The 18,412-nt window shown below is 38.9% G+C and overlaps 4 non-coding genes and 2 pseudogenes across 5 annotated transcripts in view; all 6 read right to left on the reverse strand.

Moving 5' to 3' along the window:
* Positions 1–18,412, reverse strand: part of LOC146027235 (protein shisa-9B pseudogene) — a 604,201-nt pseudogene that overhangs the window by 167,580 nt on the left and 418,209 nt on the right. The gene's annotated exons all lie outside the window — the stretch shown is intronic.
* On the reverse strand, positions 16,168–16,286 carry LOC146031528 (5S ribosomal RNA). The gene has a single exon (XR_014456993.1). It is a non-coding gene; the product is annotated as a 5S ribosomal RNA (ribosomal RNA).
* On the reverse strand, positions 16,633–16,751 carry LOC146027990 (5S ribosomal RNA; annotated as a pseudogene).
* LOC146032206 (5S ribosomal RNA) lies at positions 17,096–17,214 on the reverse strand. Its single transcript, XR_014457650.1, has one exon. It is a non-coding gene; the product is annotated as a 5S ribosomal RNA (ribosomal RNA).
* On the reverse strand, positions 17,560–17,678 carry LOC146029833 (5S ribosomal RNA). The gene has a single exon (XR_014455398.1). It is a non-coding gene; the product is annotated as a 5S ribosomal RNA (ribosomal RNA).
* Positions 18,023–18,141, reverse strand: LOC146034664 (5S ribosomal RNA). The gene has a single exon (XR_014460069.1). It is a non-coding gene; the product is annotated as a 5S ribosomal RNA (ribosomal RNA).

Genomic DNA, 18,412 nt, shown 5'->3' on the forward strand with positions numbered 1-18,412 from the left:
GATTACATTAATTGTAAAACTGAAGGCGTGGTCTATTGTATTTTTTGTGGGTGTGACCAGAAATATGTCGGGATGACAACACGCCCCCTTAAGCAACGTGTGCTTGAACATGCAGGGACTATCAGAAATGGGGCTGTAGACCTACAAAACCATAAGAAACTAACATCTGTCGCCAGACATTTCATGTTTAAACATGGTGGTTCTCTCAAGGATTTCCGAGTGTGTGGGTTGGAAAAAGCAAGTTTGGGTATCAGAGGAGGTGATCTCACTCAAGTTCTGCTTAAGAAAGAGAGCCGGTGGACTTTTGAATTAGGCAGTGTGAGTCCTGATGGAATGAACGAATTTATAAACTATGGAGTCTTTCTCACATAACTCTTGCAATAGCAGCTTAGTTCCAATTCACAATATTGCCATATAACAGTTCCTTAGGACAGATTTTTCCTATTTTTCTTTTTCTTCTTCCTTTTTTTCTTTTCTCTTCTGAAATAATTTACAATAGTCATATATAGCTCTCCACTCCACTCAGAATAATAATATCTCATCCTTAACTAGGACTATCTGGAAAGCATAGACTCATTTATATGATCAAGACTTAAACATCAGGCCTAATACCCAATTCTTACAGTTTTATAAATATTATCATGATATGAGTATCGGGCTCATATTTCCCCCCTCTCCCCCCCCCTCCCTCTCCTTTATTATATTTATTATTATTATTATTATTATTATTATTATTATATTTATATTTATTTTTATTTATTTTTTATTTTTTTTATTTTTTATTTTTATATTTATATTTATTTTTATTGTTTTTCTCATATATATTTTTTCTTCAATATTTTTCATCTTTATTCCCTCCTTTTTTTTGATAATTATTATTACTCAACGTATTCACAAAGCAGGGGTAGTTTCCCATTATACACATCTACAAAATAATTTTTCTTAATATATACACCTCCATAATATGGACGATGGATGCTTTTTAGGCACTTGTTGATATCTCTTTATTTGCATTATAAGTTTTCACATATCAGGCAATGCTACATATTGCCCATCATGCTTGCACTGCACGTTTGTTCTTTTTCTTTTATTCACATTTTATTAAATCATTTTCTCACACACTTCATTCGTAAATGCACTGTATATGGGGTTCCTCTCATCACTGATTATTTTATTACACACCTTTTATGTGTATATAATTTTTACATATATTTTCTATGTGTATTTTTTATATGTATATAAATTTTATTAATATCGGATTTATCACTAAAATATACACAGTAGGGGGTTGGCTCTTCACCCTTATATTTATTTTCATTTTCTTCATCCTTATTGTTTCAATGCACCGGTATTATCTTTATACTAGCACCCATCTCTAACATCACTTTTATCATTATTTTTATATTTATTCTCCTTTTATTATTATTATTATTATTATTATTATTATTATTACCATTATTATTATTTTTATTATCATCATTGGCTGTTGTTATTAATCAATTGAGCAGCAAAAATAAATAAAAAACTTACAAAAGAATTATCAAAAAAGGTAAATAATATAAAAAATATATACACAAAAAAATTAATGATAAAATAGAATAAAAATACATAAAAATATTAAAATTAAAATCTGTAAAATGGGTATTAAGTGAGCATGATGATTATAATAATATAAAAAAAATAAAAAAATATAATATGAAATATATCACAAAAAACAATATGGTATCAACATAGTAACATCACCAATAATTTAATTGGATAATGAGATATGCCAGAATAAAAATTCATGTGGATCATATAGACTAAAAATATCAAAATGGATTGCTATATACATTACATAATATAGGCAATCAAAAAATTATAGTCCAGCGATTAATCATGCTGGAACGGTATAAGTGATGAGAGAGCAGACAATGCTTTATTCCTTATTACCATTATAATTACGATTATATATACAATAATTTTTTACAATATCATTAATTTTCATTAACACTTGCTTAATGATAAATTTATATATCTCATTTCAAGGAAATAATTAATAATATAAAAAGATTTTAATTCATTTCTCCTCTTTTTCATGCAAATGGTGATACATCTTTAAGAGCAAATGAAAATGTGCCGCAATACACATGTAAAAAAGTCTAGTATATGAAGCTGCGGGAATAAGCAATCAATGATAGCCGATTCCTATTGGCTGTGCATAAGCATAAGAAGTCACAGCCAGGCAGCCAAGGTACGCTGCCGGGTGATCAAGCTTTTTGCGAAACGTGCGTCCAGACAGACAGCCAGAGACGTGGTCACGTATGTATACGTGACCGCCGGAGCGGCATCCAAGTCGGAGCTTCAATTAATAGAGAAAGCGCTCCCACGCGTCTCTGCATCTAAGAAAATCCAGGGCTGCTAACGTAGACCTCACCCTGTGCAAGCAGCCGCGCGCTGGTTGTGCTGGCTCAGCTTTGAACACAGGCATATTGGTCCCCCTTCCTCTTTTTTATTCAATTAGAGTTTAAAGCTGTGCATTTGTGTATACCCTTTTAAAAGTATAAACTGTTACTTATTCTCAGACACAATTGTATCTATTAGCGGTAATAGTCCGCTACAGTATCTATTTGTTAAAACCAATTTTCATGCTTTTATATGTATAACCTATAACTTTTTTTGCAGGATATAGCATTTGCTTAGTATCTTACTGTATTGAAGGCGATACAGCCGCTATATGCTTACATTAATAGATCACGCCTAATTGTTATCTCTGGCTATTGAGGGTCTATGCATTATTAGCGCTGTGTCTCTCTGCATTAATTCACCCTTTCTATGCTGACAAATGTGTGATCCTGCATTATATGAACAAACTGGGTTAATAGCAGAGGCTCATTTATTTTAGCCCTTGCAGGTTATAGCGTTCATTCAGGCATTCACAGCTGTGAACCGCGTCGTGCTGAAGCGGACACAGCTGATATTTGCATATATGTACTGATCAATTGTAATTGCTATAACATGATAACTCTGTCCACTTCCAGCGCTTTGTCTATTTGCTGAAATTGTAGCTGCAGCATTTGGGTTCTGTGGTTCCTGTTTTTGCGCTAAAATAGACATAGCTGATACACATACATTTGACTAATTACATCTGCCACATTTGGATAAGGAGAGTCTGTCCAGTGGTGGCTCAGTAATTTATTGAGTGATATACCTATATCCTTTTGAGTGTATCAGGTGTGGCTTTGTTAAGTTCTTATGTATAGAACCTTTTTTCTGCTATTTGAGTGCATCTAGAGAATTGTGACATTAGAATCAAAGAGTACTTTCTAATGTTAGATACAATTGTGTTTGTGAGCTGTGCTTGATAAATTGACTAATCTATAATCCTGTGGTTTGACCAATTAATAGTCCCATAATATATATGAATTGACCATTATACAGCTTCACAATAGAACAAGCCAATTATAAAGGGAAACAATACACATGCACGAGTGTAAATATTGTATATACTTTGTTTGAATATTTTGAATTACTTTGCTGACTAATGATTATAATCCTTATCTCATTTAATTGAGACAAAACTATAATGCCAATTGGTGAAGGCATTAAGGATTTATGAAGGTCAGCCCTATATAGTATTGGTGCATAGGTATATTCTTGGTATCTATACACACACGCGATTTAATTGCACCAATCCTAGCTACTAGCCCCAATATAATTGTCTATAAATAAATCGCAAATAGAGGCAATATTAGTGTATAAAAAATGACATAAAATAATTCAAAAAATAAAAAATAGATTTTTCACTTGGCATAAAAAACTAAATAAAAAAACTTTTTTCGAGCAGCTTAGCAATCGTAGATTGGGGATTAAGAGTGCACCCCACCCGAGTTTCTTTTTTCTTTTTTGTTTATAACTAAGTGAATACTACAGTTCCTGTGCCTCTGGTGAAGTTCTACTCCACTCCTGCTGATCTTCTACTGCTACATCTGTATACCACGGAAACCTCTGCCGCAAATACGGACTGGACAAGGTTATTATCTTCATACTTAATCCTGATGGTTAATCTCCATGGTTATTCCTGGTTCTGCAGCTACGATCATATTCAGCAAGGACTCTCAGACTTCATTATCCAATCCTCATCCAATCTTCTAATTGTTCTTCCAATCTTCCAATCCTTCATCCAATCATCCAATCCTCATCCAATCATTCAATTGTTCATCCAATCATCCAATCCTTCATCAAATCATCCAATCCTTCATTCAATCTTCCAATTCTTCATCCAATCATCCAACCCTCCTCCAATTATTCAATCTATTATTCAATCATCCAATTCTTCAACTCATCCACCAATACTTCCTTCAATTATCAAGCATCCTCATCATCTTCAATAGAGTATTATATTATTGACTTTTATCATTCCACAAACTTTCAGAATATTATGGTGCCATCATTTACACCCTGTATTACAGTACCTTTAATAAATAAGGTTTATTTTACATCATTGTTTCCATCACTTCTGTCGTTAATGCAACATCCCTATATTAAAGCACCTAGCCTCCATTATACTTCAGCTGGTGCTTCACAAAATGTGACAGTTTGTACTGACTCCATGGATCCAGCATCAGGTCAGGAGCGAGGCACTGCTCCAGTACAACAATTGGCAGCTCGCCTGGATCAACAGGAGGCTGCCCAAGAGCAAGTTATTCATGCCCTCCAGGACCTGAAAAAAAGACTGGATACCCTTCAAACTACTTTGCAAAAAGGCCAAGGGTCATTAGCTACACCGGCGCCATCGCCTAGACCCATGGCTTCAACAGCGGGAGTCACTGCTCACCTTCAAATTCCTACTCCAGCTAAATTTGATGGAAATCCAAAAACTGTAGAGGTTTTATCAATCAATGCGAAATTCATTTTGAACTGCAGTCTTCATACTTCCCTACTGAGCGAACTAAAGTAGCTTACGTGAGATCCCTCCTTACCGGCTCTGCTCTCAATTGGGCATCTCCCCTGTGGGAAAAAGCAGACTGTATTTTAGCTGATTATACTCGTTTCATCTCCATTTTCAAAATCATCTTTGATGAACCAGGTCGACTCAGTTCAGCTGCAACAGAAATTCTTCATCTGCGTCAAGGATCTAGGACTGTAGGACAATATCTAGTTCAGTTTAAAATCCTGGCAGCTGAATTGGCCTGGAATGAGGAGGCTTTCCTCGCAGCATTCATGAATGGACTTTCAGATAAAATTAAAGACGAGCTAGCACCTCGAGATCTGCCACCCAGACTAGAAGATCTGATCTCCCTCTGTACCAAAATTGATTTGAGGCTCAGAGAGAGAAATCAGGAGAGAAATCAAGCCAATCCTAATCCAATTCCACTTGCCTCTAAAAATCCTTCCCTACCAGCGGAGGAACCCATGCAGGTCAACCGCTTCAAACTAGCTCCAGCCGAGCGTAAACGTCGTCATGATGAGCGCCTTTGTCTTTATTGTGCTGATCCGCAGCATGCCGTCGATTCTTGTCCTAAGAAGCCGGGAAACGCCAGAACCTAACCTGTAAGAGAGAGGGCAGGTTAGGGGTTCTTATCACCTCTCCAAATAACAAAGACTGTATTCTTCAAGTTTCCCTAAAAGTTAAACATCAGCTCAGACAGTTGCCAGCTCTTCTCGACTCAGGAGCAGCAGAGAGTTTCATCACCACTGATGTTGTTAAATGTTGGCGTCTACCTACCACCCCCTTTCAGCGCCCAGTGTACCTTACAGCTGTAGATGGGAGTCATATATTAGGAGAGACTGTCACGCTAAAGACTCAACCCTTAACCTTGCAAATTGGTCCACATATGGAAAAAATACAGTTCTTTCTCATTCCCAAGTCCTCCTACCCAATTGTTTTGGGTCTTCCCTGGTTACGTACCCATGATCTCATTATCAATTGGGAAACGTCCCAGGTTCAAAGCTGGGGTGCCACCTGTACTAAATCATGTCTCAAATCCATGGCACCTACTCGTCAAGTCTCCCTTCAGATTCCAGAGGGACTGCCTATCCAGTATCAAGACTTTTCTGATGTTTTTTCTAAAACAGCCACCGATAAACTACCTCCCCATCATCCATGGGATTGCTCTATTGAGTTAATACCAGGAAAAAACCCTCCTCGAGGTCGCACTTACCCTTTGTCTTTGCCCGAGACTCAAGCCATGTCAGAGTATATAGAGGAAAATCTTGCTAAAGGGTTTATCCGCCCATCATCTTCACCTGCTGGAGCTAGCTTCTTTTTTGAATGAATTGTTTTGTGATCTCCTGTACAAATATGTGGTGGTTTATCTTGATGATATTTTGATATTTGCCAACAGCCTTCAAAAACATTGGGAAATTGTCAGAGAGGTGCTCTCTCGTCTCAGAAAGAACTTTCTTTTCTGTAAACTGGAAAAATTTATTTTTGAAGTTTCCTCCATACCTTTTTTAGGTTATATTGTATCCGGGTCCGGTCTGAAGATGGATCCAGCGAAAGTGGAAGCCATTCAGTCGTGGCCTCATCCTCATACACTTCGAGGGGTCCAAAGGTTCCTCGGATTTGCAAATTATTATAGAAAATTCATCAAAGGCTTTTCTACCATTGTTGCTCCAATAACTGCTCTTACTCGCAAAAATGCCAAACCCTCCAAATGGGATACCGAGGCTACTAATGCCTTTTTGCTGCTGAAAAAGAAAATTCACTTCGGCTCCAGTTCTGATTCAACCAGATGTCAGTCTACCATTCACTCTCAAGGTTGACACATCTGCCATCGGCATGGGAGCAGTGCTTTCATAGACCAAAACTGATGGACAGCTGCATCCATGTGGTTTTTCTCTAAGAAATTCTCCCCGGCTGAGCAGAACTACGCCATAGGGGACCAAGAACTCTTAGCTATCAGAATGGCCTTGGAGGAGTGGCGGTATTTACTTGAGGGAGCAGTTCATGTTATTAATATTATTACTGATCACAAAAATGAGCTTTACTTGAAAAATGCTCAATGTTACATAGTTACATAGTAGATAAGGCTGAATAAAGACTTGCGTCCATCGAGTTCAACCTACGTTTTAATAGCTTATCCCTTGTAAAAGACAGAATATGATTCTTATTAGTAGCCTTGGATGTTTTTATCCAATAAATGCTTGTCCAACCTTATTTTGAACGCATTTATTGTATCTGCCGACACCACCTTTCCAGGAAGAGAGTTCCAAAGTTTGACTGCTCTGACCGTAAAGAAATTTTTTCTTTTGAGGGAACAAAATTTTCTTTCTTCTAATCTAAATTCGTGCCCTTGCATCCTAGATTCCTTTCTTGCAGTAAAAAGGGTGCTTGAGAGTTCCTTATATTTGCCCCTGATATATTTGTACATGTTGAGCATGTCCCCCCTTAAACGTCTCTTCTCTAGTGTAAATAGTCCTAGCTTGCTTAATCTCTCCTCGTAGCTTAAATTCTCCATTCCCCTAATAAGCTTTGTTGCTCTTCTTTGGGTTTTTTCCAATTCCTTGATGTCCTTTTTATAGTGTGGGGCCCAGAACTGTAATCCATATTCAAGGTGAGGTCTAACCAATGCCTTGTACAGTGGCATAATCACTTTTGAGTCTCTAGTTTCCATGCCCCTTTTAATACATGCTAGAATTCTGTTGGCCTTTTTTGTTGCAATGTGACATTGAACACTGCACCCCAGCTTGTTATCTATATGGACTCCTAGATTATTTTCAAGTGCTGAAGTACCTAATGCCTCCCCGCTTAGGTTGTAACTAGCACACTGGTTATGTCTCCCAAGATGCATAACCTTGCATTTATCCACTTTGAACCTCATCTTCACTTTTTATCCCACTTATCTAGCTTGTTAAGATCGTTTTGAAGTACGTTCACATCCTCTGTTGATTTAATATCTCTACTCAGTTTTGTGTCATCAGCAAAGATGGATACATTGCTGAGAATCCCCATCCCGATATTGTTAATATATATGTTAAACAAGATGGGCCCCAGTACCGAACCCTGTGGCACTCCACTTAGTACTGGTATCATAGTTGATACAGCACTGTTCACAACCACTTTTTGTTCTCTATTACACAGCCAGTTCCCTACCCATCTTAAGATATTTGCCCCTAATCCCAGGTCCTCCATTTTATTTATCAACCTCATGTGTGGTACTGTATCAAAAGCTTTTGCAAAATCAAGGAAGACCACATCTACTGTGTTTCCATTATCAAGGTTTTTGCTGACATCCTCATAGAAGCCTAATAAATTTGTCTGGCAGGAACGATTTTTCCCAAACCCATGTTGGTTAATACTAAGTAAACTATGAAGGTCTAAATATTCCAGGATACCATCCCTTAAAATTCCTTCACATATTTTAACCACTATTGATGTTAAGCTCACAGGCCTGTAATTTGCAGGGTCATCCCTTTTACCTTTTTTGAATATTGGCACTACCTCTGCTATTCTCCAGTCTTTTGGTACCATACCTGTTGATAGTGAATTTTCAAAAATGTAATATAGAGGGGTAGCTAGTTCCTCCCTTAAATCCATTAGTACCCTAGGATGTATCCCATCTGGCCCTGGTGATTTGTTAGTTTTTATTTTGCTGAGCCTCAATATTATATTATCAGTCGAGAGATCCATATTGAGATCCGGTTTGTTTGTCCCATTGTGGTATCTGTGCTTTCCACTATCTGCTCTCCCCTAGTAAACAATGATGAGAAGAACCCATTTAACAGTTCCTCTTTTCCTTTATCCTCTGCAAAACTTTTACCGTTGATATCGGTTTATGGGAATATGTTCTCTTTAGTTATTCGCTTACTGTTTATGTACTTGAAAAACTTCTTGGGGTTAGCTTTGCTTTCTGTGGCTATGCGCTCTTCATTTTCCATTTTAGCTACTTTGATTACTTCTTTACAAGTTTTGTTTATTTCTTTATACTTGATGAACACCTCCTCATTTATGTTATTTTTATAGAATTTAAACACTTTTGTTTTATTGTTGATCTCTGTCCTTACTTTTTTGTCCAACCATGGTGGCTTTTTTGTTGTTGAATTTACCCTTATTGACTTTTGGGATGTATTTAATAGTTAGTGTCGTAAACCCTGTTCTTTTCCAGATTCAAATTCAAGTTGACTTTTTCTCCTGGAGCGAAGAATCATAAAGCAGATGCCTTGTCTAGGTCATGGGAAACTGAGGAGGAGTCTAAGTCCTACAAAGGAAGGCCAATCATTGATCCTCTCGCTTTTGCTGCGACAACTGTGCAGGTACAAGTCCCACCATGTAAAACCTTTGTTAAACCTAGTTCAAGAAAGCAGATTTCTGCATTGGGCCCATAATTCCAAGTTCTCTAGTCACCCAGGGATTCAAAAGACCTATGAGTTCCTGTCACGTCGATATTGGTGGCCTGCCCTGAAAAGGGATATTCAGGAGTACATCGCTTCCTGCCTTCATTGTGCCCGACATAAGTATTCCAATTTAGCTCCAGTAGGTCCATTAAGACCGCTTTCCATCCCAAAGGGGTCTTGGACTCATTTGTCAATGGACTTTATTACAGATCTTGTCATCTGATGGTTATACCACTCTGGCTTCCATCCTAGGGTTCCTGATTTCCAGCGGCTGCCTTCAACATCTGTGCCAGCGGTAACTTTGACCCTCCAGCAGCTTCAACAACACTGGACGAAAGTCAGAAAATCCTTAACCAAAGCCTCACAAAGGTATAAAAGGTTTGCTGATAGAAGAAGAAGAGCTGCTCCCACCTGGAAAGTGGGTGATAACCTTCAACTTCGGGTTCCTTCGATGAAATTTGCACCACGGTTCATTGGTCCATTCTTGATAACACAGATCATCAACCCAGTTGCCTACAAGTTAAAATTGCCAAATTACTTAAGGATCCCCAATTCATTTCATGTATCTTTGTTGAAACCATTAATTCTAAACAAATTTCACGCTGCTCCGTCTAAGTCTCCTAAAGTCTTTATCCACAGGGTCATCGAATACGAAGTGGCTCATATTCTGGACTCCCGCATCCGCTATAAACGATTGCAGTACTTAATTGACTGGAAAGGCTACGGGCCAGAAGAAAGGTCGGTACTTCTTTACTTTCACGGCGCCAGCATGGCGCCGCGAGTCAGAGTCCCCTTGCGGGGCTCGCTTCACTCTCCCACGCTGCGGGCTCGGTGGCTCGCTACGCTCGCCACACTATTTCAAATCAACTCCATGCCAACATGGATAGTGGAGGTATGAACTATCCATGTTGGCATGGCGTTAACTTCGTTTATTTTACTTAGTTTGTGGCGAGCGTAACCCGGAAGTACGCGCGGCGCCATGCTGGCGCCGTGAAAGTAAAGAAGTACTGAAAGGTCATGGACCAATGCTTCTGAGGTACATGCTCCCAGATTGATAAAAAACTTCCATAGTTGATTCCCAACCAAGCCTAAAGAGCGTCCTGGGGCCACTCATAAAAGGGGGGGTGCTGTCACGACCACCATGGCTGCTACCCTGGCTACCCTGGCTCCCTATGCTGTGCCTAGCTCTGGGCCCTGCAGCAGCGTGTCTCATACCGTAGCGCTCACCTCCGCTCTGGTGCCTTGTGCCGGTGGGGTGCAGATGTCCGCATTGTCACCGAGTGGTGACAGTGGTACACTGTGCTCCGGTGCCACGCAGGACATGGGTGGTGTGAGTGAGGCGCCATGTGTGTCTGTTCCTGGATAGGCATCTGGCTGGAAATGCCGGCAGACTGCGCAGCTGCGCACACTCAATGCCAGCTGGGTTCTGTCGCCTCCGCTGGCGGCCGCCATCTTTTTGGTTTCTGCATCCAGTACTGTGCTCCAACCCCGCCTGTCAAGTGGCGGTCCAAAACCCGCACAGCTCACTCCTTAAGTACTGACTGGCCGGACAGACCGGCAGTCAGTACAATGATGTTCATGCCTTAACATCATTGCTCACTCCTGGCTGTCTGTGGTGAATACTACAGTTCCTGCGCCTCTGGTGAAGTTCTACTCCACGGAGGGATGGGAGATGGCCTTGGCCCTGAGGAAGCTGAAATCTGCGAAGCACGTGCCGGCTAGCGGTGTGCGGGCAGATGATTGTAGCTGTTTGTTGATTTTCATATTAATGTATTTTTGTTGAACCTGTGCATTATCGCCCTAGCCCTTCTAAGGGCTTTCACTGCCACCAGCTAGGTCCTTTTGGAGGCGACTCCACTGGACTGGCACAGTGAAATAATCCTGGGGCACTCCAGTATAGCACACAGACTCCCCTACTAGGCAAGCGTTGCAGCCAATGGGAGCAGTAGTTGCGAATAGACTGGGCGTCTAACACCAAGGACGGTGGTCACAGGAGGAATTTCACTGGCCGAACACTGGCCTAACACTCCCAGTGAATACCAATCCCTACCAGCTGTGCCACCACGTCCTTACAGTTTCGCTAAATTAAACTAGCAACATTCTGGGTACAGAGCACCTAATAAAGAGGTTAACCAACCCGCTCGTGTCACCATTACCAGCACTTTGGCCCAAACAGACTATTTTCTGTACGGACCAATAGCACATGGTTCAAAGTGAAAACACTATATACACTATACTCCACTACAAACATCAGCCTGCCACCTTAGTTTTAAAAAGTGTCAAATCCCACCCTTGTTTGTAATTAAATGTTCTTATCTCGCAGTTTTTAAATGCAATAAATAAAAGTTAGATTTTATTCGTATCTCTCTCTTGGTGCACCGACACAGGACATCCTTTCTTTTGTCTCTTTAGAAGTTATACTCCACTCCTGCTGATCGTCTACTGCTACACCTGTATACCACGGAACCCTCTTCCGCCAATACGGACTGGACAAGGTTAGCCCCCCCAAAGGGGTATTATCTTCATCCTTAATCCTGACGGTTAATCTCCACGGTTATTCCTGGTTCTGCAGCTACGATCATATTCAGCAAGGACTCTCAGACTTCATCATCCAATCCTCATCCAATCTTCCAATTGTTATTCCAATCTTCCAATCCTTCATCCAATCCTCATCCAATCACTCAATTGTTCATCCAATCATCCAATCCTTCATCAAATCATCCAATCCTTCATCCAATCTTCCAATTCTTCATCCAATCATCCAACCCTCCTCCAATCATTCAATCTATTATTCAATCATCCAATTCTTCATCCAATCATCCAACCCCGGAAACCAATCATCCAATTCTTCAACTCATCCTCCAATACTTTCTTCATTTATCAAGCATCCTCATATCTTCAATAGAGTATTGTATTATTGACTTTTATCAACTGTATTACAGTACCTTTAATAAATAAGGTTTATTTTACATCATTGTTTCCATCACTTCTGTCGTTAATGCAACATCCCTATATTAAAGCACCTAGCCTCTGTTATACTTCAGCTGGTGCTTCACGAAAAGTAATCGGAAAGTGAAATCCCGTGTAGCAGGTAATCGGTTTCACGCTTTTTAAGTTTAATCATTTGGTGATATAGCTCCTCCACCACTGGGTTGTCTTCCTGGGTGTTGAGTTGCTCCTTGAATAGGAGACGCTCCTCATCTGCTTCAGAGAAGCTGTATATGTGTCCCCTGGCTATATTGATACCCCTGCATCCCTTGGGTTCACTGGGGGTGTTAGAGGGATTGTCTTGTTCCATGTTGGCTGAGTCTGCTGAAGGCCCCTGTCTGCACGCTTGCAGTTGGGATGCTGATCTGCAAGTGCTTAAGTGCTGTGAGGTGAATAAAAGATCTTTCCACGGTCTGTAGTCAATTTCTGAAATTTGTCCGCTCAGCGGTACAGCAGTAGTGTAGCGGGTGCCTTGGCCCAGGTGAGGCAAGCAATGAATCCCAAGTCCCAATGTGATAGCAGGAAGGGGATGGTCCGGCACTCCGCTCGTTGCAGGGTATATGCTCCGGTGCCTGCAGCCAGTATTAGGTAATGGCTGTGTGGGGTTTGCTGCGGCACAAACAGAGTCGAGACAGCTATTACAAAAAAAGATTAGGTTTAATGTGTAACAACACATGTCTCTATACCCGACATTTCGGGGTCCCGTGTGCCCTGTATCCGTATGGAACAACATTGGAAATTACTTTGTTGATTTTATAATAAATTGTACAACTATTTTATGAAAGTGTTTATTTCCATCTGAATTTTAAGGTGGTGGTGGTGATATAACAGAAGGCGCACTCTATATCTTCTTTGTTCATATATATATATATATATATATATATATATATATATATATATATATATATATATATATTGTAAGAGAAAAGATAGATAGAGCGCACAGTCAAAAAACCATATATAAATTTGTAATAGTTTTTACTGATATTTTTAGCAGGGATAAAAAATGACATACATGGGATATAAATAGATAAATTGCCACAATATGGCGTTTGTCACCTGCACAGCAGGGTCAACCAGATTTTCAGAAGCACGCGGGGTGATCAGCCCAGCGGGGTTCGTCCACCTGCCGCAGTCAGGACAGAGCCGAGAAAGTCTTTTCACCGGACCAGAGGACGTCAGCCGTCAGCAAAGGAAGGTAGCCACGCCCAACGCATTTCGACAGAGGTCTTCGTCAGGGGGTGTGGTTATCTCCTGGTACTCAGTCTCTTATATACACATATAACAAGTGCCGCCAGGTGATTACATTTAAAATAAGACTGCTGCATATCATCGCTAATTAGCAACAACATTAAAATAGTGCATGCTGCTACTTTTTAAACGTGTTTAAAGAAACATTATTCCTAAATATATAAATTTGTAATAAATTGAATTTAATACAAAATACTAAAGTGCATGTGCTAAAAATTATTAAACCTATAAAAATTAGACTTATAAAAATAATTATAATTATCAAAGTGCCTATATTATGTTAGAAAAATTACGCATATATATGTGTATGTGCCATTAATGAATATCTGTAATAATAATACAGATATCTATCTAAATAAATAAATATGTAGAAAAATATATATATATAGAAGTGTGTACAAATAAGTATATAACACATTTATTCATAGCAGTCTGCAGAATTTACGAACAGGGAAAATCAAAAAATAAAAAATAAAAATTAAAAATTAGACTTCTACAAGAAAGGGAGAAACAATAATGATTTAAAAAGGACAATATTCATAGAATCATTTATTTAAATAAACTATAAGCTAAAAATACATATATTTTTATATCATTATATCAGTAATTTCATAAATGTACAATTTATATCTACTAATAAAATATAATTTTTATTCATAAAATAGATACTATATAAAAGTACAAATAAAATAGCATATATTACTAAATATTATAAAAATGTTATAAAAATTATAAAAATGTGTAAAGGCAAGAGAAGGAAGGTATTTTCAGAACACATATATAATCATGTTACACCTACATCGCATAGGGCTTGTAATAAAGGGTAAGAGGCCACAGCTCTGTGCCATGTCGCGTCAGGCAGGACCGTCATCACATCGGAAAGTGGGGCTATTCACCCAACATCACCACCGATGCGACGATCAGGCCGGATCGCGACACTACTACAGAAAGGGAGTGATCTCACATCCTTCATTCATCCCGGATGGACTGAGCGTACCCAATGTATAGATCCAAAAAGTTTCACGTTTACCGAGTTTAATACTCAGATCTCCACCTCTGCTATCCAGTTTAACATGTTCGATAGCCTTAAAGGAGAAGTTATCAAGATTGGATTGGCAGCATTTAAAGAAGTGCCTAGGCACACTGTGATGTGATACATTATTCTTTATGTTCCTGAGATGTTCCAGGATGCGGATTTTCAAAGGACGTTTAGTTTTGCCAACATAACGTTGGCCACATCCTCATTCTATAAGATATACCACATTTTCAGTAATACATGTAATTTTGCTCTTAATATCAAAAGATTTGCTCTTATCACAATTCCAAACCTTAGACCTTTCTTTGCTCGCATATTTACAGGTCTTACATCTATTACAAGGAAAAAAACCTTTAGATTGCTGTAACCACCCTGATTCATCTTTGCATTTCAGATTATTCGGTGCCAGTACAGACTTTAGTGTATTCGCTTTTTTAAACACTAATTGGGGTTTCTTTGGGAGCACCCCAGCTAAAAGTGGGTCAAGCAGCAGAACATCCCAAAGCTTACTCAGTATATTTCTAATTTCTTTTTCACAAGAGTTAAACTGAGTAATAAAAGGTATAAAAACCTCATTTTCTTTGGAAACCTTTGCAGTTTTGACATTATACTTCAAAAGATCAGTTCGATCCAAATCTCTGGCTCTCTTTTTACAGTTCTCAATAAGTGTGGGAGGGTATTTTTTCTCTTTAAATCTATTTTCAAAAATAACAACTTGTTCATCATATTTGGCGATATTATCACAATTTTGTCTGATTCTTCTGAATTGTGAATAAGGGACATTTTGAATAATGACTACTGTCATAGTGTATATAACTGTTACTGTCGACAGTCTTTATGTGAGTGTATGTCGACACCCAAGCTCCTGTCGACCAGCCGCTCACATCTAACACCAAATCAAGGTATTCAATTTTTTCCAAGCTGCAGTTAGAGGTGAATTTTAGATTATACTGATTCACATTCAACTTTTCAACAAAAGATTCAAATGATTCGATGTCACCATCCCATATAATTAGGAGGTCATCGATATATCGTTTATAACATTTGATCTTGGATTTAAAGATGACATTTATTTCCTCATTGTTCTCCTCCCATTCACCTAAATACAAATTGGCGAGGCTCGGGGAATATGGTGTCCCCATAGCCACGCCCCGTCGTTGTATAAAGAAATCTTTTTGAAAAACAAAATAGTTATTCTCCAAGATCAGGCGTATCCAATGTGGTATGGCTGTAGGTGAGATACAGGCACTTTTTTGCCCTCTTCTACTTCTATAACCAGGTAAGCTAATAAAAAAGTTTCCTAACTGTTTTGGCTTACTGAAAAAAAATCATGTGTTGGTAATGTAAAAAGACATGATATTTAGCAGGTGGTCTCAAATTAAACTACTAAAGATGCTCAACACTGTTTAGCTGCCAAAAGCAGTTGGAATTGGGCATAAACAGTGTGGTAAGTCTTTAGGTGATGGCTATTGTGTCTGTTTGACCTCTCCCAAATGTCTTTATTGGCAATAAAAAGAAAAAGTTTCCAATTTAAATAGCTAGAGAATAAAAACAATTTGCCACTAATGGAAAAAAACCTACAGCACCTGGTGTTCCCATGTGGTCTCCCACCCAAGTACTAACCAGGCCCAACACTGCTTAGCTTCCAAGATCAGACGAGATTGGATGTATCCAATGTGGTATGGCTGTAAGTGAGATACAGGCACTTTTTTGCACTCTTCTACTTATATAACCAGGTAAGCTAATAAAAAAGTTTTCTAACTGTATTGGCTTACTGAAAAAAAATCATGTGTTGGTAATGTAAAAAGACCAACAGGACATAATATTAGCAGGTGGTCTCAAATTAAACTACTAAAGAGGCTCAACACTGTTTAGCTGCCAAAAGCAGTTGGAATTGGGCCGAAACAGTGTGGTAAGTCTTTATCTGATGGCTATTGTGTCTGTTTGACCTCTCCCAAATGTCTGTTTTGGCAATAAAAAGATAAAGTTTCCAATGTAAATAGCTAGATAATAAAAACAATTTGCCAGTAATGGGAAAAAACCTACAGCACCTGGTGTTCCCATGTGGTCTCCCACCCAAGTATTAACCAGGCCCAACACTCCTTAGCTTCCAAGATCAGACGAGATTGGGCGTATCCAATGTTGTATGGCTGTAGGTGAGCTACAGGCACTTTTTTGCCCTCTTTTACTTCTATAACCAGGTAAGCTAATAAAAAAGTTTCCTAACTGTATTGGCTTACTGAAAAAAATCATGTGTTGGTAATGTAAAAAGACCTATAGGTCATAATATTAGCAGGTGGTCTCAAATTAATCTACTAAAAGGCTCAACACTGTTTAGCTGCCAAAAGCAGTTGGAATTGGGCCGAAACAGTGTGGTAAGTCTTTAGGTGATGGCTATTGTGTCTGTTTGACCTCTCCCAAATGTCTGTATTGGCAATAAAAAGATAAAGTTTTCAATTTAAATAGCTAGAGAATAAAAACAATTTGCCAGTAATGGTAAAAAACCTACAGCACCTGGTGTTCCCATGTGGTCTCCCACCCAAGTACTAACCAGGCCCAACACTGCTTAGCTTCCAAGATCAGACGGGATTGGGCATATCCAATGTGGTATGTCTGTAGGTGAGATGGAGGCACTTTTTTGCCCTCTTCTACTTCTATAACAAGGTAAGTTAATAAAAAAGTTTCCTAACTGTATTGGCTTACTGAAAAAAATCATGTGTTGGTAATGTAAAAAGACCTACAGGACATAATATTAGCAGGTGGTCTCAAATTAAACTACTAAAGAGGCTCAACATTGTTTAGCTGCCAAAAGCAGTTGAAATTGGGCCTAAACAGTGTGGTAAGTTTTTAGGTGATGGCTATTGTGTCTGTTTGACCTCTCCCAAATGTCTGTATTGGCAATAAAAATAAAAAGTTTCCAATTAAAATAGCAAGAGAATAAAAACAATTTGCCAGTAATGGGAAAAAACCTACAGCACCTGGTGTTCCCATGTGGTCTCCCACCCAAGTACTAACCAGGCCCAACACTGCTTAGCTTCCAAGATCAGACGAGATTGGGCGTATCCAATGTGGTATGGCTGTAGGTGAGATACAGGCACTTTTTTGCCCTCTTCTACTTCTATAACCAGGTAAGCTAATAAAAAAGTTTCCTAACTGTATTGGCTTACTGAAAAAAATCATGTGTTGGTAATGTAAAAAGACCTACAGGACATAATATTAGCAGGTGGTCTCAAATTAATCTACTAAAAGGCTCAACACTGTTTAGCTGCCAAAAGCAGTTGGAATTGGGCCTAAACAGTGTGGTAAGTCTTTAGGTGATGGCTATTGTGTGTGTTTGACCTCTCCCAAATCTCTGTATTGGCAATAAAAAGAAAAAGTTTCCAATTTAAATAGCTAGAGAATAAAAACAATTTGCCAGTAATGGGAAAAAACCTACAGCACCTGGTGTTCCCATGTGGTCTCCAACATAAGTACTAACCAGGCCCAACACTGCTTAGCTTCCAAGATCAGACAGGATTGGGTGTATCCAATGTGGTATGGCTGTAGGTGAGATACAGGCACTTTTTTGCCCTCTTCTACTTCTATAACAAGGTAAGTTAATAAAAAACTTTCCTAACTGTATTGGCTTACTGAAAAAAATCATGTGTTGGTAATGTAAAAAGACCTACAGGACATGATATTAGCAGGTGGTCTCAAATTAAACTACTAAAGAGGCTCAACACTGTTTAGCTGCCAAAAGCAGTTGGAATTGGGCCTAAACAGTGTGGTAAGTCTTTAGGTGATGGCTATTGTGTCTGTTTGACCTCTCCCAAATGTCTG

Source organism: Crinia signifera, chromosome 8, assembly GCF_055691185.1.
Source record: "Crinia signifera chromosome 8, ASM5569118v1, whole genome shotgun sequence".
Classification (NCBI taxonomy): Eukaryota; Metazoa; Chordata; class Amphibia; order Anura; family Myobatrachidae; genus Crinia; species Crinia signifera.